The 22,728-nt window shown below is 40.1% G+C and overlaps 2 long non-coding RNA genes across 3 annotated transcripts in view; one reads left to right on the forward strand and one right to left on the reverse strand.

The window, feature by feature from the left end:
* Positions 1-1,797: 1,797 nt before the first annotated feature.
* On the forward strand, positions 1,798-2,712 carry LOC109144588. Its single transcript, XR_005603709.1, has 2 exons — positions 1,798-2,137; positions 2,227-2,712. It is a non-coding gene; the product is annotated as an uncharacterized LOC109144588 (long non-coding RNA).
* Positions 2,713-12,771: 10,059 nt separating this feature from the next.
* The window catches only part of LOC109144587, a 75,062-nt gene continuing 65,105 nt past the window's right edge, over positions 12,772-22,728 (reverse strand). Inside the window, exons 2-3 of one of the 2 annotated variants that reach the window (XR_002045446.2) lie at positions 16,274-22,467; positions 12,772-14,885 (exon numbers count right to left, since the gene is read on the reverse strand). This is a non-coding gene — a long non-coding RNA (uncharacterized LOC109144587). Of the gene's footprint in view, positions 22,468-22,728 lie in introns of both variants that reach the window. The other variant, XR_002045445.2, reaches the window with a different exon arrangement.

The raw sequence follows: 22,728 nt of genomic DNA on the forward strand, positions 1-22,728 counted from the left end.
CTCCAGAGAACATAAACCCTCCAGAAGAAATGGGATTTCTTTGATGTCACTGCACTGGGAGGAGGAAAAGTGGCCAAGGCATCCCTTGAAGGCACCCTGTTCAACCAGGATGCTTCACTTCCAAGTGTCCTATTTGCAGCCAATTCAAAAGAACATGAGGCAGTTCTGAAGTCCTGGGTTTTTTCTTTATAAGAACACCACACTTATTCAAAACAGCCAAATGTTTTTCTCATATTGATAAGTGCTGAAACAATTAGAAAACTTGCTACATATAAAGATGCAATTAACAGGCAGCAGATAATCAAAATTCCAAGGAAATTTTTAGTGGGAGTAAGGACATGAATAATCCTCTCACAGAATTCTAAAACCAGTGAATTTATTGCAGGTCCTGAGTAGCTCAGATTCCCAGGAAGCACAAGTTACAACATGAACATAAACTGCAAGTAGAGTAAAGGTAAAGACATTAGACATGAGAATTCAAAAATCCGTTCTCTACATTTTTCTTTTTAAAGGATCAATTTGACAAGATCAGCTCTAACACAACCATCTTAAAGACAGTGTCACAGATCATGAACCCCAGAATCTCCTGACAGATGTTAATCTAGGAATATTATTCAAGAGTAGAAAACATCTATTCAACACCACCTTCTGTTACCTGTTACTAAAGTACAACCTCCTCCCCAACCTGACAGCACGAAAAACAGGAAAGGACCTGGCTCTGTGTGAGCCCTGCTCAGAAACAACGAAAACATTTCTGTATCATCAACCCTGTGCTCAGCACAAATCCAAAATGCAGCCCCACACCAGCCACTGGGAAGAAAATGACCTCAGCCAAAACAAGCACACGTGCAAAAAAGCTTCCCAAGATGAATAATACATGTACATGAATACATGCATACATATATATATAAATATCTGGGATTTGTTGGCTTTTTAAAATGTTTTAACCTTAAAAAAGGCTGTTGGTTTTGGGGGTTTTTTTGCATCTGAGAAAGGTGTGAAAGGCTGGTCTGACTCGTGCCCTCCTAATAAAGGGTTGTTGATATCATGAGGTCCGACTGCCTCCTCGAGAGCTGGCAGAGGTGCAAAGATCCAGCCAGGGATGCAATGAGCTGAGCTGCTCCAGCCCCGGCCATCCTGGCAGAGGATGCTGTCCTGCCTATTGTCCAGCTGGGAAGGAGCAGCAGGTGTTCTCCCAGGTCATGCTGGCCTCTCACCTGGACACCAGCTCCAATCCAGCCGGGTCAAAGCAGGTGAGAGCCCAGCCTCCCACCACATTTTACCATCTAAATGACCAGTGGCAACAGCCTCCGTGTGAGAATTGACAGAAGAGACCAAGTTTCTGCGTTTGAACCTGTGCAGTTCACAGATACTTCAGTAAAGCCCGGGCTCATTTGTGATGCAAATGATCGATTTTGTGTTTTCAACTGCACCCGTTATAGGGGAGGGGAATCAGCCTTTAGCAAAGCAGAGTAGGGGCCAGAAATAACTTCAATAGGCACAGTGAGCGTTATCTGGAGTAACAAATTCAAGAGGAACTAACTGTGCAATTACAGGAGAGAAGAGGTTACTAAATTGGGAGGAGGCGTTGACTCCCTCTTAGGCAGAGACACCTTGCAGAGAGACCCAGACAAATGAGAGGGCTGGGAATCACCAACTGTGATTTTAGGAAAAGTTCCTTCACTGACAGGGTGGCTGAACACAGCGAATGGTCACAGCACCAACCTGAGAGAGCTCAAGGAGTGTTTGGACAATGGTCTCAGGGATGCACAGAATGGGATTGTCGAGGTGCCTGTGCAGGGACAGGAGCTTGGCTCCATGATCCTTGTGGGTTCCTTCCAACTCAGGATATTCTATGATTCTACAATTCCATGACTCTAAGTTTTGACAGCAGCCTCCCTGAAACTGAACCAGGAGGTTGCTTGTTGCTATATGGAGTTTCGCATCATGAGATTAACATTATGGAATGTTTATATATTTGTTTATACAAAATACAGGAAACCGCCCAGACCACTGTGACCATGGTTTGCCCTGATACTGGTTTGACTGGAGCAGGATGTACGTGCGCACCTCTTGCAGTGAATCCACATGCCCAGGATCAGCTCCCACCTGGCTCAAGAGCAGAATGCTTAATCTGGTATCTTGCTTCACCCACAAGCTTGCTATGTTGACAGGAATTATCTTGTTACAGGACCAGGCAACAAAATCATAAATCTTGTCTTGCAGAGAAAGCTCCATGCCTGAGGAAGACTGTGTGACCTCTCTTTCTGCCATGAAGGATCCCATGTTTGGGCAAAACATCTACTCTGAATGGCTGCCTGCATGTCAGAGTCCTTTCCCCACCCTGTTTCTTGAACATTTTGACAGGCTATTATTTTTTATCTCATCCCATTGGATTTTATGGTGGGAAGGGGGGGAGAGGTGATTGTATGATTTCGTTTGAGATTTCAGAGCAGTTTTAATACTGATGAATTTGACGGGAAAACTGTATGACAGCAAAAATAACATAGCATTTCCCCCCATGTTTTATATGAATTAACGTAATACACAGTTCTAAACCTGCTAATCCATGTCTGACTGCCATTACCAGCTCTGAGCAAGTACGTTGCTGTGGGATTCCAAAGTGCCTGATGTTTACAAGAAACCTATATATGGCTTTTGCACTGTAATTTGTCACGAGAAGAAAAATACATTTTTTTCTCTGCTGATAAAGATATTTCTGCAAACACTGAACTACTTTTCCAACTCTTGATCCAGTTAAACCCAGTAGCAGGTCATTACCTTGGTGCTGTGTATGCACATCAGCTACTGCAGATATTTATAAACACTAAATGCTTTCCTTTTCTCTCTCAAATTTGAGTGATGAAAAGCCAATGATCCCTGCACTCACAAGTATATCAGCTGCCTGATATGTCTGGGAATTGCAGAAAGTTTATGACTTCAGTTTCTCCTGTGCTTTTTGGTTTTTTATTCACATTAACAAACTCTGTTTTCAATAGTTACCACTCACCTCATATTTCCCACTGCAGAAGAAACTACAATTCCATCATTATCCATTAACCAAACTGCCTTTCTCCTTGCAGTGATTCTTAACACATTGTTGAAAAAGAAAATATTACCAAAGATTATTCCTCTCTAAACCATTGTTCAACATTGAAAAAACACCACTTTTTAAAATATCAGCATTATTAAAGCATGGCTGAGTGAGGTCTGGTTTCCCAGGCAAGCTCCAATCTTGCACCACCTCATTTAAATCCACACAGGCCAAGAGATGCCAGTGGGAAAGAGACCAAGCACAAGAGTGGGACTTTATGAATTCTAATGTGGGACTGAAGCTGTTATTTTACTTACAGTTTTTGAAAGAGTTCAGTCACAATGCATAAAACAAACCCGGCATTTAAAATGCAGGGCCTTCCATACTGGGCAGATCTCCTGAGGCTGACATAAGAATACATTATCTCTTAAATCCAGCCTCTATTTCAAGCTTTTCTTCCTCCCTTATTTCAATTCATCATTTGTATGTATTTTAATGAAATATTTAATTTTTAATTGTGGAGACTATTGGTTCCTGCAATATGAGTTTAATTGTTGATGCTGACATAATTATATAAAATCTGAGGCACAAAAAATACTGCGAAAAAATAAAAGCTGTGGTAAAATGGATGAGGCAAACTAAACATCCACAGAGGACAGATTTACTCCTTTATCTTCATGGCTGTGATAGCAACATTGTCCATAAATCTCACCTATGAGATTATTAATAAGAGAAAACCTTTGTTGATGGTTTGAGCAAATTAATTAGGAGTTAGTGAACTGATGAGGTGAATGAAGCACCTCTAAATAACCACTTGAATTGCTACTTCTCTCTGCATAATAAAGAATAAATCCTTGTTTTTGAGCCCTGCCAAGGATCACAAAAATAGATAGGCATCATTTTAAACAATGCCAAAACACAGCTGCAGCTCAGAGCAGGATGGATGGAACGTGCTCCAAACATAAAGAAGGAAGTTACAGAGCATTCTTTGCTCGAGGATGAAACACAGAATTCTATGAGAAGGATAAATCCTATAAAGAATTATAGGAGAAGTATATGGGGAAGGAGAACAGAGAAATACCCCTCTACCAGGGGCACCTGGGTCTGACACTTTGGCACTAATTCAGGCTCTCCAGTGACTTTCCAGAGGCTCTGAGAGTTATGGCATTACAGGTCGCTTTGTATTTTCTCCTGCAAAGATCAGTGGTTTCAGGAAACAGGCAACAGTCAGTAGGAAGCTCTCTATAAAAACATCACTATTAGTCCTTTAGATCAATGTAATAAATGATTTCTTGGTAACTGCTCAGGAGAAAATGAAAAAGGTGTGTAAGACTCTGCTTTAGGTAAAGGAGAGATGTTTTAGACATAAAGTACATAGAGATGATGCCAATATACTCAGTTTTGATGTCTAAAGTGAAATATTCTTATATACAATGACACCTTTATGATCCAGGGATATACAAGCCTTATGGGTGGCACACCCTGAGATAGGAAATCATGTGTCTGTGGTGTTTTCCGGGCTAAACATTTTTCGAAACTAGAGGGAAAAAATCTTCTTTAACCTCTTCCTGTGTTCACAGTTAAAATCTACCCAGTTTCGTTTCTCTCTCCCTTAACAGCACTTGAGCTCTGCCATCTTTGCTTAGGATGAAGTGCAGTTGACTTCGTGAATAGTGCCAGTTATTTTCCATAGAGTGAAACACAAGTAAGACCGATTATATTGCCTGTCCTCAGCTGCACTTTGTACTACAGCTTTTTTTTTCCTCTTTTCGAATGCAAGGTGTGAATGCAAAACAATTGCTGAGTGGGCTGTTTTGTATCCTAACAAAATACAGCGAGTGACAGGGGAGTTTTATGGTATAAATGGAAAATAAATAAAAGAAACATGCAGTACTTGGACTGGAAGGAGCTATAGAGCAGCAGAGAAAGGAAATTATCCGTTAGGAATCTACCACATGGACTGTTATGCTCTAAGTATTTAATAATATTCTGGGGAGAAAGAAAATTACATTTTTCTAGTCATTTTGCTGGCATCTTATCTTTCCAATTAAATTTTAATAACAAATGGAGTTCTTTCAATATGCTTCAGTCAATTCCATGGGCACATGTCATTCCTGTTTTAAATTCCATGTCCTCTAATAAGACTTTTAATACATCTACTTATGGGAAACAGAGAGGAACAAGAGTTCAGATCATAAATTTGAATAGTTGTCTCATCATCAACTTCGATGCAGTGACAACAATTGACATCACTGGTAGTTTTGTCCATGTTATTCATTATTCCACTCTGTGTGGTTGGGAAAAGGGGATGTTTCCCAATTGTCTAATGGCTTTAGTAACCTCCCTTGAATATATATTTTTCAAGATTTCCAGAAGTCTTCAGGTTCAGCTGCCAAAAATTGAAACCAAGCTGAAATGATATTCAGCCCCTGTTCCAAGCCTAGCTCCATTTCAGTATTTCCTTAGGAAAGGATAAATAAAACGGCTGCAAACAGAGCAGGAGGGAGGAAGGTGAAGGACCAGAATCAAGAGTGCCAGCTGTGGGTACCCACTGCAAGAATATTTAGACAAAAACTAGAGTTCACCTCTCACTTCTTCGCACCTGATTAAAAATCTTCCTTTTGCTACTGACATATCAGACAGTCCTACAAATTATTGCCATTTCGATTTCCACTGTGTCATTCCTACAGCTGAATATTCGGCCACATCAAATAATTAATCAGTCAATCAGTATTTAGGTGATCAAGTTCAAACACATTGCTCTTTTCAAACATGTTCTTAGTATGCTGTCATGTTGAGACTAGTACTATAGAAAAATTCTATCAATATATAAATATATCAGCAAAGCTTCTTCCTTTTTAATACAGACTTCATTCCGATAATTCAGTGTCTATTTCTGGATAAATTTCTGTCATCAGTAATGGCATTGATTTTAAATATCCTGAATTTTGATCATATGGACATTTCCTCTTGAGGTAGTTCAAGATATTTGTAGCTGTGGGGTGGGATGCTGTTACAGATTAAAAGGAGATTAAGTTGTATGAAGAACAAAGTATAAAATGTTCCCTCCTCTGCAACACAGTTTGAAAGTATTAAAGTCCCTTATCAGAGTTTTTAAGAGTGTATTTTATACAGCATTTTGCAACACTGAAATAGCTGAGTCAAATGTAAAATTTAGTGAATTTTCATGGGTCTCTGGTTACTTGTAAAAAAGTGAAGGGAATTAAAAATATATAATCAAAGAATGATGGAAAAAAAATTTGAAACCCAAAAATAAAAGCCAAATAAGATTTGATGTCTCCTATAATAAAAGACAGGGAGTAATCAGATTTTGTAATGAAAGTAACTTTCTCTGAACCTGAGAATTCTTTGATTATAAGGGTAATTCCAACAGCACTGAAGGACAATGCCAGTTTAAAAATTAGCCAATAAATATAGTCTAAGTATCAACTGTCAGTGCAGTAAGTATCTGATGTCCCTGTCATAACAATACAATAACAGATCACACTTATATTGTCCTACAGCAGAAGCCACAAATTCAATGGAAATATGAACTACCATTACCAAATGACGATTATCTAAAAAATCAGGCAAAATTATTAGCAAGATACTGGCAGAAATACTGAACTGTAGATAAATAGTCTCATACCTTCTTAGCCAATTCCAAATTTAGAGATGTATGATTTGATACCAGAAAAAAATTGTTTAAATTTCAATTATTAGTATCGTGGACAGGAGATGTTCTGAATTATTGGAATTTGACAAAGCCAGGCACCTGCTTATGTAGCCAATAAATATATTTCATCACTATGGTTGCAAAAACAAATACTGACTAGTAAAATGTGGTTAACTGAAATAAAATGATTGAGAAATAGAATGACACACAGTCTGAATTGCATTAGCCACCAGAGTGCTTGAGCAAAAGTGGATTTAACTGGATGAACTGGTGGCGTTTGCTGTCTTAACTGCTATAGCAAAATATACTTTCTTCTAATTTAAATTGCAGGACCTGGGAGCAATTCCTATTTCCTTGGTCAGGGACTTCAGTCCTTATTGCCACATCAGAGTGAGATCTGTTCTGAATCATCCCCCTTCTGCAACTTCATTTCCATCGAAAGAAAACCTAAACATGTGTGCATGAACTGAACCACAGCTTTATGAAACTCATCTGTCCTTCATTCTGCCCTTCCATTGCTCTTCATTTTCCTTCAGTAAGTCCTTTAACACATACAGAAAATAACGTACAGTCAGCTATAAGTTACTCTATAACTAAAACTGACAAACAGAAAGGCAGCTTGTTTAGATGTTGAATGCTTGGACACAGTGGAGTGTTGTCGAATCTTTTTTTGATTTACAGGTCCCCTAAATTTTTCCATTGATGGAAAGGACACCGTGCAATAAATCTGATCTACTGACAATAGACTCTTGTTCCAAATTCACTGGTGGGCCACAGGTGGAACAAAATCTCATTTTTGCATAGCAGGTTCCAGAGTAATTTACAATTAACCTGAGCAGCACACTGGACCTCCAGTACTTGACAGGAATTTCGCCATTGCCTGCAGTTTTATGGAGAGTCAGATGTTTTCTTTTGGGGGCAAATCATTCCGTAGGAGTCAAGCAAAGTTAAGTTTGAATAGTATGTGTGTTTTGAGTCTGATCCAAAGCACACTGATTGTCAGAGGGAGTATTTGCCCACATATTCCTCTGCTAGCAAAGATAACTTTTATAAGAAGCAATCATTTTAATGACTCAGAGTATAAATGGATAGCATGAGGTCATAAAGGTATTTCCTTTCCCTCCCCTGCAAATCTATGGCTCTTGCATGGCACAGCAGTGCATATTTAGAGCCAGACAGGCTGCTCACAGAGGTGCACTGCCATCCTCTATAACCTACAGTGGCAGGATTCAGTTTTATGTGAGAAAAGGTCTATTTAAAATGAGTACACGTGTACTGAATCCAGCACTGATCCTGAGGCCAGGAAACGTCTCAACAGTGACACAACTTCACAGGAGAGCTGATGGGTTTTCTGTCTTGTAGTTACATCACACCCAGGCTGGGTTTCATTGTGCACCCGGAGTGATGTAAATGTGCACTTAAATTACAGGCAATGAAGTGTGATATATAAAAAAACCCAACAATTTCTGCTTTAAATCTATGATTTAAAGTTTAGAAATGTCTTGCCGAGCATAAACCCTGAGTTTCTGCTTTCTGTAAAATTATGTATTCCAACACTGGTGGAACTTAATTTTTTTAATTAAATTAAAGAACAAGTGGAGTGTACTGAGAAAAAATATGATTCTTTTTGACTCAGTTTGTGTCTGTGCTAGTAGAGGATGAGAGAAGGAGAAGTTACGTAATTCCTTAGGACACGTAACTGAGCCTTTCCCTGCTCAGGGGTACCTGGATGCTGTGGATCTCAGTCTCCTCAGAGTATGTCAGCGTTCCAACCAAATTCCATTGCCATGCAGTAATGAATGGACAGGTTTTCAGCATGTAGTATGAGATCACAGGTTTCTCCTAACTTCAAAATTGCTATAAATTACCCACGAGCACCACGGCTGTTTGTTGTTTCAGTCGATGTGTTCATCCCTAAAGAATGTCTAAGAGCTATAAATAACCCTTAACCACCTCATGATTGAACTGGTGGAACGAGAGCCAGCAGTCAGAAGCCAAATGCTTTCACTATACACCATAAGTATTCTTTTCAGTAAAATAAACTCCACATACTTCAGGACTTAAGGCACAGAGGCTCGAAAAATCCAACGTGAGGACAGCCTGCTTGAGTAAATAATTGCATTTTGGAAAAAAGCAGGATAAATTTCATGATGGGCAAAATTATGTTGACTTTCACAGACAGGGGATGGAGCCACTGTCATTTTTGGCCTTTGCTGTCCTACCAGAAGATGTGAGCATTCCCAGAGCCCACTGGAGCAGCATCTTGTGGCAGCAGTTACTGAACCGGTTTAGCTGAGCTTGGAAAAACCACGTATTTCACATGTTTGAGATCAGATGAGCTGATTTTGACAACAATTAGACAGTGCCCACTTTAGGAGTTTATCCAGCCTTTTCAAAGGTCCAACAAATGCAAGGAACAAATTTCAATCCCATCAAATGCAAGGGCAAAGATAATTAATGCTCAGAAACCCAGCCTTTCAGGATGTTGTATCTAGGAGTATATATTGGCAATTTAAAGAATCCAAGGTCCCAAATTAGAACTTTACTCCTGTTTATCAGTGAATTACTTCATTGGGTGTTCTAGTAACACTCAAGCAAAAAGGCCCTGAATTGAAGAGTTTACAGCCTGAATAAAAACCAGCAGCAGAACAGAGGCAGCCAGCAAAGCCAGGTAAGGAGAGTTGTAAGTTATTTACATAAATCAGCTCTGGAAGGAGTTAGCAACAACCTAAAAGCAGAAATATTTTGCATTCCCTGAAAATGACAGACAAAGCCAGGTCTAAACCAAAGCAGAATCTACCTTTGCTCAGCACTTTGAGATCTAAATACGAGATCTAGAACACGGGGTTTTTTCTTCAGAAGAAATGGGAATCAGCATCCACAATCAATATAAAAAAATCCATCGCTGTCACCCTTCAGAAAAATCCCAAACACCACCACGCTCCCCCTCCCAAAATGGTCTTTTTTTAAAAGACAGATAAAACTAGGTTGTTATTACCTTTAGAAGTTGACTCACACTAAGTGGACAGTTCTGGACTGCAGCAGACCCCCAAAGAATGTACATCCCTCCCATCAGAGCTCTGAGATGGGATTTGATGGCTCCTACTGGTAAGTTACTTTTCTGGGGATAGTTGAATATAGGATGATATTCAATTTTATGGTTTCAAAGCTCTCAGATATAACCGTAAGGTGGAATCACTGATTTATAACTGCATATTTTTATTACCTGATTTTTTATTTCTTTTGGGGGCGGTCACATAAATATGATTCTTTCCCTTGAAAATAAAAAAAAGTCCTTTGTGAAGTGTGCCATTGTCACAGAGTCTACATTCACTCAGAAAGTATAAATTGATCATTTTTTAAGAAGAATTTTAATTTCCTAGGCATGCTTTTTCCTACTGCTTTGAGAAGAATCAGGAAAAAATTTGGTCAGCTGGGAAGCTTTTCTTATAGACAAAAAACTGTTCCCTGTGAGGGTGGGCAGGCCCTGGCACAGGGTGCCCAGAAAAGCTGTGGCTGCCCCTGGATTCCTGGCAGTGTCCAAGGCCAGGCTGGACAGGGCATGGAGCAGCCTGGGAGAGTGGAAGGTGTCCCTGCCCATGGCAGGGGTGGAATGGGATCCTTAAGGTCACTTCCAACCCAGATCATTCTGGGATTCTCTATAACAACCTGAACTGCAGCATGGTGACCACTGGGTCACAACCCAAGCACTGCCCACATCAAGTGAAGCTTCACAAATCCACAGCCAAACAGAGAGCACACATATAAACCCAGATTTACAGGGGCTGCAGTTTTCCATGGAAATACACCGTGTACCAAGATAAGCTGAGAGTTCTGTTTTCTAGTAAAAAATTGTTGGAAACAGCTTTTTTTGGACCAACCGTCATGGAAAAAGATCCAACTGAGGTGTTGCAGTTTGAATTTTGTTGCATTTCTTTTTTTGGCTTTCTGGAGGGAGGGAACAGGTTTAAACAAACATTTTGATTTGGGTTCTGCGGGGTCTCAGAAAGCTGCACTGTGTGGACACTGACGTATTTAGACTTTACGTAAAGATACTTGGCCATTTTTGAAGCCAGATCTAACCTTTGTATCAACAAATCGTACACAAAAACTTCAGTCTGAGCTTCGAGGTAAGAAAACATATACTTAAAGGGATTCTTTGTATTTGATTTTAAAAATACTCTCATTTACAAGCAGATTTTGAATGCCTGCCACCAACTTTGAAAATAACCTTTCCATTTATTTTGAATGTTCTTAAAGATGGGTCTCTTCTAGCAATCTATAATGATCATATAGTACATAAAATAACTCACAATCACAGGTATTATAGGGTCTGAATAAAATCCACAAGAGGATTTACAGTTAAGGGTGGGCCTAATCTCCTTCTGAGGGGCTTCAGGGCATTTAGACTGTATTTTACATAAAAACCAAATTTACAGCTCATGCAAATGAACTAAACAAGTGAATAGAATGTATTCAGTCACATGAGTTTATTTCAAGCTGATGGTTTTTGATGCATATCATGTGATTACTATGGAAGGATTGATAAGGAAGTCATTGTCACCCCTTGGTGAGGCCACACCTCAAGTGCTGTGTCCAGTTTTGGGCCCCTCACTGCAAGAAGGACATTGAGGGGCTGGAGCGTGTCCAGGGAAGGGAACGAAGCTGGGAAGGGGCTGGAGCCCCAGGAGCGGCTGAGGGAGCTGGGAAAGGGGCTCAGGCTGGAGCAAAGGAGGCTCAGGGGGGACCTTGTGGCTCTGCACAAGTCCCTGACAGGAGGGGGCAGCCGGGGGGGGTCGGGCTCTGCTCCCAGGGAACAGGGACAGGAGGAGTGGGAATGGCCTCAGGCTGGGCCAGGGGAGGCTCAGGTTGGACAGCAGCAGGAATTTCTCCATGGAAGGGATGGTCAGTCCTTGGCAGGGGCTGCCCAGGGAGGTTTGGAGTCCCCATCCCTGGAGGTGTCCAAGGAAGGACTGCAGGTGGCACTCAGTGCTCTGGGCTGGGGACAAGGTGGGGACTGGTCAAAGGTCTTGGCAAATATATTTTAGGAATATGAGCAATCCTTTCAAGATCAAAGTAACCAGGCACTAATGGCAGATCTGGTCTATCAAATCTGATGCAAAAATATATCCTTAATATTTTGTTGTTTAATGTTTTCAAATGGCTCAAAATTGCAAAGGTTGATGAATAAAGTAGCATCAACAACTCAGCATCTATATTCTGCCCCTGAGATCAGTGGCTTTTAAAGAGACGTGATATCAGCAAAGATTTGATATTTACACCTGCTTTTCTCACCTGTGCTCTACCTGGAAAACCTGGATTTGGAAAAAGCTGCCAGGAAGGCAAGAACAAAAGAACACACATCTGAAGAAATCCTCCTGTAGTTGGGAACATGCATATGTTAATATTCCCTTTGTCTAACGTCAGATGTGGTTTCATGGCTTCAATTCTGGATCCCATTTGTCTGTGGAAAAAACGGATGATTTCATTATTCCCAGATTTATACATCTTCTATCACCCCAAGGCAGTGGCAAGCCTACATTTGAGACTCTTGTCATCGACTATCAATTATACTACAATTTATGAGATGGTTTTCTGTGAATACTCATCCAAAACCTAGAAAAGTCCATGGAAAAAAAAATCCCATTCAATTGAAAAAGCTTCTCTTGATTGGACTCTAGTCCAGGATATTCTGTAATAAGAAGTGGGTAAAAACTCACATTTGCTGAAAAAACAAAAAGTTCTTCCCTGGGAGGGTGGGCAGGCCCTGGCACAGGGTGCCCAGAGCAGCTGGGTTGCCCCTGGATTCCTGGCAGTGTCCAAGGCCAGGCTGGACAGGGCATGGAGCAGCCTGGCATAGTGGAAGGTGTCCCTGCCCATGGCAGGGGGTGGCACTAGATGAGCTTTCAGGTCCCTTCCAAATAAGGCCATTCTATGATTTCATGATGTTTTACAAAGGCGAGAATAAGAGTAGGGAGATTTCACAGTTAAAACCCCCAAAATCTTTACTGTTTTCTGACAGATTAAAATTTTTTTTATTAATAATAAAAGATTTTTCAAATCAGTGGAAAAGAACTTTTAATGATCTCTCCATCCATGGAAGCTGGAAAACCTTAAAGTTATGCTTTAAAGTTATGCTAGGCCAAGTAAGTGATTTCATGAAAACTGAAAGCATGGAAATATGTACAGTTTTGTCTAAGTGTTACAGATGAATATAAAATATAGAAAATTCATGTCATTATTAAAACAAAATATTTTAGTGAGTTTTACTTTGCTGAAAAAAAAAACCCCAAGATTTTTTAATACATAGTGTTTTCCATCAAAAAGTCTTTTCCACCAAAGGAAGTCTTGACTGACCAAAATTTTCCTGAGAACCACAAACCCTGGGGAAAACCTGGGATTAGCAGCTGGTCAGAGCATGGTGCTAATAACACCAAGGTCATGGGTTCCATCCCCTTATGGGACGGACATTCACTTAAAAATCCTCGTGGGTCCTTTATGACTCAGAATATTCTGTGAGATCTGTGAAAAATTTACTGACGAAAAGAGCCTGACTTTTTTAAGGAAAGGTGAATTTTCACAGTGAAACCTGAACATATCAGAGCAAGAGCAAAGATTTGTTGCTTAGGAAATAGCACTGAAGTGTCTCACAGAGAGTCTACACTGGGTTCCTCATATCCCATTGGTTTTGGGATTGCTATTCCCCAGAAGAAGGTGTTGGCATTCAAGTGGAACCCTTAGAAAACAGTTCCTAAAAAGGCTGACTTAAAGTGCCATGCAGTCATTTAAACCAATCACAAGAAACGCTGGTAGCAAACACCAACAAAACTGGAATAGTGGTAGTCATTGAACAGTGAGTGTGGACTTCTGTAATTTATAATTTGAGGGTTAAACTTGTGCAACAATTAACTTTTTTCCTCTATTATACTAATTAAGCAGTTGAATCTCACCCTTATTGATGATACCACAGCTACTGAAGATGATGTAAATCATGATTAACTCTAATGGATTTTGGATCAAATGTGCTTCCCAGATTCACTTTTTCTAGCCTTAATCCCCTTTTATACAGGGTAAACAGCCTAAAGACTGCATTTCCCAGATATTTCCAAAACCATAGGGAGCATTAGTGTTTTGAGAACTAATTTTTTTTTTTTTTTTGGTGTTTTAAACTGAATTTGGCAGTGGCTTCTGAACTGTGTTTAAGAGCACTCTGGTCTTACAAGAGCTGAGTGTCTCTAACGAGCTGGATATTCCCTGGATTTAGTATTTCCAATGAGCCAAATCCTCAATTTACTACAAAAATCTATTAAGGGGCAAATTTATAAATACAGGTGAAGGCAATTTTCACCTTGTTCTACTCACCACAAAATTTGAAAAATTCAGAGGTCCTTGGGTGATAGGAGAGTTTGGAGAGTGACTAAATTAATATCATTTACAGAGGCAATCTTTCCATCTATTCTGAGTGCAGGCCTAGTTTTGTTCCCTGCAGTTTTGCACAGTGACAGGTCCCCCGGAATCACAAGTTTTCATAAAAACTACCAGGAATCTCAAGGCAATTATCCTGTCACTGGTGCAAAAAAACCCCCAAACCACTTTTGACTTTTTTTTGAGATTGACTTTTTTAGTCAATCCTCATAACAGTGACTTCACTGTTGAAGAAAATGAGAACATAATACCCTTTTTTTCTCAAGAAATCTTGCTTTTACAAACTTCCCTGACCAGGAGAAACTCTTTATCACTGTTCTGTAGCATCTCTCACCTGGGCACCCCAAGGGTGGCTTCCCACCCTGGGTTTCCCAAGCCTCATTGAGCTTTCCAACTGTAAATCTAAGCCCATCCTGTTCCCTACCAATTTACAGTAAATCTTTGCATAACATGACCTTTTCCCAGTAAACCTAATGACAAACATGGTATTAGTTACATCCTGATCATTTTGGGCAGTGTTCCTTTAGACTGAAACCATTTTCCTCCATAAGTGACGATGTCACTGCATGAAACCACAGTGACATCAATCATTTGCAAGGCAAAGGATGTGGACAGGCCAGGGTATTCCAAGTCCCCTCTCAGAAAAAGTGGAGTTTCTTCTGTTCTTCAAGAAACGCTCTTGTATGGCAAACAGCACCACAGAAGTGTGGAAACTTGTGCTTCAAACCCATAGGGAAAAAAACCCCAAACCTAAAAAGAAAAAGAAAAGCAGAGACCTGAAGTTCTCTCATATGATTATGACTTCTGTTGTTGGCAATCATCCTGTTAGTGGTTAATAAAAAGCAGCTCCTTTTTTTTTTTTTGGCAGTCTTATTTAGTGCTCTGTTTACGCCCTGATATGACAGTTCATAGAGTACGAGTTAAGGAAAGATATTTAAAATGCAGCTGTGGGTTTCCTCAGTATTCCACCTTTCAGCAGAGCAGGAATAGAGTCCTTTAGCAGACATAAACAGCAGCAAGTGGCCGCACAAATTCCTGACAGGCTGTCATATACTCTGAAGACCTAAACACTTCCTGGGGGCTCCTTTTTGCTTTTTAAAAGAATCCCTGAGCTCAGAACATGTCAACCCACAAGAAGAAAAAAAAATGGATACACAAATTGCAAACAGGACACAATTTTTAATGAAAAAACCCAGGCAAATTCCATCTCCTCCCTTGTTTTTCACTCAATAAGCTGATGTTTAAAGGGTGGCAAGAAGCAGTGAAGATCCATCACAGCCATGACTTAATGCTTCAGCCTCGGACAAACACCCTGCACTCTGCCTGGGACCATCTGTCAGGGCTCAGAATCCACTGGTGGGTCTGGGGTTTAAGGCAGGGTTTCTAAGAGTGAGCAGCAGCAGTGAACGTGTTCAGGGTGCTGCTCCTTCATCTGAGGAAGGCAAAAATTCCTGCCATTGACAAAGAAAATGTGCTGTGAGAGGAGATCAGTAAGAAATGTCCAATTTCTTGGCATCTCTCTTGGGTTTGCTTTGGCAGGGGAGGATGGCACTCAAGGAACTTTAATCCCTTTGTAGAAAAATGTATTTTTAGAATAAACAGAGCTGGGTGCAACACTTGCCCAGATGAGTTTACAAAGTTAATACTGCTCCACACATTTAAACTTTCATATTTCAAGACTAGAAAGGAGTACGGGAGAAGCATGACAAAGCGCTATCACCCTATTTTACTGATAAAGATAAAACCCCACAGTGATTACTGACACAAAACTAAGAGAAACTCTTTAGCAATCTGGTTTTTTAATGAGAAAGTGTGTGGTGATCAAAAGATGCTGCAGTATTAGTGAAGAAGGATGAAGGAATGGAGCAGGATTTTTATTATTACTATTATTATTACTCTGGTTTATATATGCTGATCTGTCTTTTGTCCTGAAAAAATAAAACTGTATTGAAGACCAACCCTCTCTGAGCCTGCACTGGGATCAGCACCTGCAGTTCAGGACAGGAGTTTAGCTCCAACAGTGTGAGACAACTGCGGATTTTTTAGAGGAAGGGAGATATTCCCAACCTTAAACCCTACCTACTTTTTCCTAACACTGATTTGGATAAGCTTCAGCCACAATGAAGTAAAAAGCTAACCTGCCTCCAGGGTGTTCTATTAGCTCCATTCAGCAATTAATAATTTCCGTATCTTCATGGAGAATCTTTGCACTGGTGGTTTCTCCCAGCTCCATTTCTGTAGGAAAAGTGGAGTAAATTTGAGTTTTTCATTTATGAAATTGATGACAACGCTTTTAGGACAGATTTTCATACAGAAGTTGTGAGTTGAAGCTGATTGATCTTATTTTAATGATAGGAAGCATGAGGACTCAGGTTTACTGGCTTAAAGGGACAGAGTCTAGCGGACTCTCAGCTGACAGTACAAAAATAACTAGAGGATATTTAAAATAATATAGGATTTTATGCTTTTGAAAGAAGAAAAAACACAAGCAATGAGCTGTTCAGGCCACAATCTAGAGATTCGTGATATCACTGCTGTAGAATCAAACACTATTCAAATACATTTAATTTTAAATGCAGCAAGGTAATTGCTAAACTCTGCTGAAAAGGGCACTTTCAATCAGACAGTATGGATTGCTGTTAAATCTGGAAACATGCAGGCATTGTGTTACTCATCCTTCAAATGAGCATGAGTGACTGCCCAGAGGAGTTAATGTACAAAGACAAGGGTCAAAAATGAGAAGTGTCAGCTAAAGCGTGCATTTAAGGTAATCTGTGAATCCCTACATAGCTGACCAGCTCTGGCTGTCATATTGCCTTCTCCTTTTATTATTTTCCAGCCTGATGAATTGATCCTTAAGTGCACTCTAAGAAAAAAACACTTTTCAACAAGGCATCATTCATGTATTTCCTGATAGCTCCTGTGTAGCTCCCACATAATTCTGAGCACCTCTGCTCTGTGACCTGCTCAGTTATGCTGAGCTGAGGCCAGACTAATGATAGTGCTTTGGGGTTTGGTTATTTGGTTGGGTTTCTCCCATAAATGGCCTTTTAAATAAAATTAACACATTCTGATATTTTGTCCTGGGAAGTGGCTGAGTTACTCGGAAGGAAGGTGTCACTAAAAAACACCTGAAGTCACTCTGGTGTTCAGGTTATCACCACAAAGAATTCAGTGGCTCAGCTGCCCAAGAAACCAACACGAGCAGCCTGAGGGTGAATACATTTGTTTGAACAACAAAGGAAATAAGTGGTTTTAGCATCTTAATGCCAAACACTGAAAGGAATGCTTCAATTGCCTGCGACTGAGAAAATTAAGAGTACTGACACGTTAAATGTAACTAATGTGACCAGGCTTCCTATCCGGCACTTGAAGAAATTCAGTAAAAACATTCCCCATTGTCTCTCCACCTGCAGGACTGACAAAAGAGTACAGCTGAGCACTGGATCCCTTCCAATCTCTGCAAAATACCTCATCAGAGAGAAGCATCAGCCCCATTGTTGGTGATAAGGCTGTGGAAACAGTTCCAAGAGCCCAATTTCAGGTGGCATGGCAAGGCTGAATTTACCAAATCAGGCTTTAAACACACATTGCCCACATTACACATGAACTGACCCGGGCAACTTGCAGGCATAACATCCTTTTCCCAGGAACAATCATGTAACCCATAATGAAAGGGCCATTCTATAACTGTAAAAAGAGCCCCACTATTCTGCAAGGAAAAGAATAAGAGGATTAAAAAGGTAAAAAAACCAAAAAACAAAAACCAAAAAAACCCAAGAAAATAACTCTTCTGTGTGGAACTACTTGCCTGTGTGCTGTGATCTGCAGCTCATTCAGAGATTTGCCCTCAGAGGCAAGCCTGTATTACTGGCCAAATCTCCACTTTAAGAAGGGGTTGTTTCAGCTGAAATAAATAATTGTATACACTGGCAACAAATGAGCTTCAATTCAACTCTTAAATGCAATATACTCCAGCAGGTTATACTGAGATAAAAAAGTAAGTTGTGTCTCATTCTTGACACCTCCAATAGCAAATTTCAGTGGCCATAGCAGAGTTCAGGGCAAAGATTGCTTGCTAGAAGACAGCTATTCCTTCTTTCCTTCTCCAAGCCTACAAGATTATTTCTTTATCCTTCCTCCCTCCTCAACTGCAATTAGAGAAGCAGCAGCTTCATACCACAGTGGTTGAAGTACACTACCACTAATCTTTTAATTGAAAGTAAATGATGGAGAGATAGCAAGTAAGCAAGTGGAGCTGGAAAACACAGCTTCCCTATGTCCCTATCACTCCACACCTCATCAGCAAACAGAGAAATATTAACTGCAGAGTCCCTAATTTGTTCCATTAAGGCAGGATGCTGACCCCTGAAGAGAGCTTTGAAAGCTTGACCCACACCACTGCCAAAAACTTCTTCACTGAAAGGGTGGGAGAGGTTGATAAACGTCTCAGAAAGGCCCGGAGTGCTCTGGAGAGGGAGGCAGAACCCCAGGCAGGCAGAAAGTCACTTGTCCCTGTCCTTTCCCACCCTACACCACTCCAGTCCAAGCCTGGTGGGCATTTTCTGCCTAAAACCCTCCCAGGAGGTTACTTTGGACAAGCAGCAGTGGCAGGGAGCTCTCAGGGGCAGAGCCACACTTAAAGGAGAGTTTATCTTGGAAATTATCAGATTGATGTCTAGGAGATAGATTTTCTTTTTTTGGTGTAAGGTGATTCTTCATTTATCTACATAGACTCATGTTTAGATCTATATCAAACTGCATTGAAATCATCACTGCTTCTATTAAAAACTTAAATGTTATTTGAAGTAGTTTTATTTGAGTCACAGTTTAGTATTCCCTGAATTTGACTGTGTAATTAAAAATGTTTAATTATCCAGTGGGAGGCTGTAGGAACTGTTCTGTTGTTTTGTTTAACATGCACTTCTAAAACTCAAGCCATTTTTTGGCTGTCTCGACATTAGCTGGCTGTATTTCTGATCTCTTAGATTACTTGTATGTTTGTTCTCGTTCTCTTTTACGTTCACTAATCCTTTAGATTTATTTAAAATATTTTTTTGGTTAGTCTCAAGCCTGCCAAAGGCAGAAGTTGTTTCCATGCTGTTTGCTTTTGGGAAACATGGCATGTGCCACCAACACAAAAGGTTTAATTCTATGAAGGAAAACAGTGAAATTACAGATATTAAACATTTGAAATAACTGCTGAAGCAAATACAAGCATAAATCATAAGGCCAGAAGTGACCACTGTAGTAACTGAGACTGATCTCTTTACAGCAGAGATCACAGGACATTCTCAAATGAATTCTTGTCTTTTATAAAATATTACACTTTGATAGAATATTCTAGTGGTGAAAAACCCACCACAACTCATGTCAGGGTAGTCCAGCGATGGATTGCCTTCATTGTGAAAAACCACCGCTCGTTGCTGACTCATTTTTTGCTACATTTGACCTCAGTCTAAAACACAGAATAAAAGTCTACATTCCTCAAGGTCTAAAACAGCTTGAGGTGATTCCTTCTCTGGAAACAAGCGGCTCTTCCTGAAAAAATGAGGTGTAGTTTAACAGGATTCTCCTTTCCAGCCTGCTATGAACTGGACCAGGTCCAGCAAACACCCTCCTGATAATCATCCTAAAGCTCCCAGGTGAGATTCTTATTCAAATTTCCCAATAAATAAAATTCTGAGATGCTTGACCCTTCCTTTATTTCACTGGGGTAGAAGATCCTCTCTGAAGTCATTGTAGAGTTAAAATCGTGGGGTAACGCACAAAACCAATAAATTATTACATTGTTATTGAGCAATTTTGAAGCTAATAATGTCTTAAATATATGAAGAAACATTTGCCCTATTAAAAAAAATACTACATTTCTGGTCTGTAAATTTAATGTAAGTGCTTGTACTCTGCCACTGCACAAATCTAATTTGGGATGTGATCTGTTTACGTCTAATAAAATCAAGTTTGTAAAAGCACAGTGGCTCCAGCTTATCCGTTCTCCTTAATGCTGACAGACATTAAGTTTACAGGCTTTGATCTGAACTATTTAAGAGCATGTTACACGCAGAACACTCTCAGTACTAGATCCTATTTAAACAGAAAAGTATTTCATGTTCCAACTGCTATAAATGACAACAGAGCAGTAAAGAGTCTTTTGTTTCCCTGCTAAAATAAAAAGGTCTTAAAAAAAAATAGATTTCAAGCATCACTGTTTAAATGTAACTGAAATTCTTATAATTAAAACAAGTGGTTTGGTGCACTGGAACACTTAAGAACGTACAGGTTGAGGACTTCAGCTTTAGAGTAAAGTTCTTTTTGATTTGGTTGACACTATAGGTAAACTAATGCTAATTCTCGATTTTAGCTGCCCAGAAATGTTGTCTTTGACCTCCAGACCTGCTGTTACATTAATGACCATGGTGGAAACCTTGCAGCTCTTTTCCACCAGCACAAAGTAGGGGCAGGAGCTGTGACATCTCTGCAGCATAAAAGGGCCTCTAGTGGCACTCAGGGCAGGGAAAAACAGGAATTCAGCAGTGCTCAGCTGTTGTTTTCCCCTAATTTAGACTCACAGGTTGTGTACGCCTACAATTGACCATACTAAGACGTTTTTGACACTAGATTCCGTTTAGACAAACCCTCGATCCTTGCTCCACACCACAATTATGTGGCATGTGAAGTTTCAAATACCTGTGACTTTTAACATCCACTCTGGAAAGAGAAAGAACACCTAGAGCAGCAATTCAGGAAACTTCCATTTTGTATATACAAAAGAAAACTTTCAGCATGAATCTTGTTTTGTTCTGCTCTATTTATATTCTGAACAGGAGTCCAATGTGTATTTTATTTACACGGCCCAAGAATTTGCTGCAGATATTTTTTCCCTAGAAAATGACCATCAAAATAGGTTATTTTAAAATAAACATTTACATGCTTTAATTTTTCAAACTTTCCTTAAAATCTGAGTAGAGTTTGAACAAAGGCAGCAGTACCATCCTGAACATGGCAGCACTGTGGAGCAGCAAACCACAGTAATTTCACTATTTAACTTATTTCAGTAGTTGGAGAACTCTGCAGCCTAAAGAGGTAGGTGCAAACTGACTGAAACGCTCAGTTTTTGGACAGCAGATCATTTTTTCAGCAGTATACAATTAATGTGCCTATTACATAACCCCCAATATTTGTGACACCTGCCCAGCTCCCAGGGGCCACTTGTTTCCTGACAAGTGTCCAAAGCTCTTCAGGTTTCTTCCAATGCTGTTACACCTACTACATACTGAAAATTGGAATTAAATTCAAAATACAATGAATGTGACATGTAAATACAGGAGCTATTATGTGTGGACACATAATTACCCATTCCATTAAATTAAACGCTTTTTCAGCTGTCACTGACTTTTCAGCTCATGTCTTAAGTGACATATCCACATCTTTTGAGTCCAGTCTGCCAAAGGATCCAGAGCAAAATTTTCCCCCATTGGTGGAAGCAGGAAGAGCCTTGAAAATACATTTTTTTTTTTTAATTGTGTGGAACCTCCTGAATCCTCATGCATTTGTAAGGGCATTTCCATACAAACCACCTTGCACGAGGACAGCACCTTTCAGGCCTGGGACCACCAGTCACACATCGGCTAACGCACAAGAAATACGAACACAGTAAAATATAACAGCAGCATGATCATGTACCTTGTGATTATGTTGGGAATAGTGGTTTTACTTGAAAAAGAAAGAAAAGATAAACCATTTTTCTTTAATGTATTAAGTGTCCTGGTAGTAGGAATTAATTCAAATAGAATAATGAAGTGATTCCGGCAAAACTCAGTGATCTGAGCTGGTTTTGTTAATTATTCTACACGGCTGCTGTGTGCGCCAGTTGTTTTCCCAAATTTGTCTTGGCCACCTTAAGTAAGGAACACCCAAAAAGCCTGAGAGGAACTCATGTATATTTAACTACAGAAAATCACTTCGCAGTCTTTCACTGACACCCAGTGGTCAGACAGAGAGCGCTTAGGGGGAAGCAGGAGAAAAAGCTGCAGCAGCCAAACAATGCCTGGAGACATCTCAGAGGAGGGCATTTATATCACGGGAGAAACAGTTGTTTGCTTAACTGGATGAAAGCACACATGAAACTTAAACTGAGGCTTGCAAAATCAGCAGGTCAAGCTCTGTGCTTAGCTCCACTTGGCCAATATCTGGTGCACTCAGTAGGAACCACATCCAAAGGAAGAATCTGGTCCTACAAGAGGATGTGGGGTTTTTCAGGCTTGTTCCTTCTTTTCTTAGCCCACAGCAGCAGACATTAACAACCCCTCCACTGGAAAGGACACCAGAAACCCTGAAACAAAAACAAACCAAAGAGACAACTTAGAGCGTGATTGTTGTTCAGGATTTCTGAGTAAACTTTGTTTATGTGTTGCAGAACCACATTTCCATTAAAATGAAAGCTTTTCCTGGCCTTTCCCTGCATGGTAAACTGAGATAGCTGATCAGCTAAGGCTCTGCCTTGTGCAAGCATTGCAGCTGTCTTTGATATTAAACAGAGCTGGATGCTAACAGACAAATCGGACTTATTCTGATTTCCAGCTCAGTTCCAAGC

This window comes from Corvus cornix, chromosome 1 (assembly GCF_000738735.6).
Source record: "Corvus cornix cornix isolate S_Up_H32 chromosome 1, ASM73873v5, whole genome shotgun sequence".
Lineage (NCBI taxonomy): Eukaryota > Metazoa > Chordata > Aves > Passeriformes > Corvidae > Corvus > Corvus cornix.